This window comes from Eimeria mitis, genomic scaffold (genome assembly GCF_000499745.2).
Source record: "Eimeria mitis Houghton genomic scaffold, Emh_scaff2006, whole genome shotgun sequence".
Classification (NCBI taxonomy): Eukaryota; Apicomplexa; class Conoidasida; order Eucoccidiorida; family Eimeriidae; genus Eimeria; species Eimeria mitis.
The window spans coordinates 6,950-7,294 of NW_013570329.1; positions in this window are offsets into that span (position 1 = coordinate 6,950).

The window sequence follows — 345 nt, forward strand, 5'->3', positions numbered from 1 at the left end:
ACAGCAGCAGCAGCAGCAGCAGCAGCAGCAGCAGCAGCGGTATCAGTAGCATGTGTGTTGTGTGTTCGCCTTTATGTTTAATTTTAATGAAATAATTTATTTATTTTATTTATTTATTTATTTATTTATTTATTTATTTATTTATCGGTGGATCGATTGGCTTTAAGATATAAAAATAAAAAAATAAAAAAAATAAAAAAAACAACAAATGTGGGTTTCTTTGTTTTTCTCTTTTTGTCTCTATCCTTCTTCTTTTGTCTCTCTTTCTTTTTCTTTTTCTTTTTCTTTATATATATATATATATATATATATATATATATATATATATATATATATATATATATA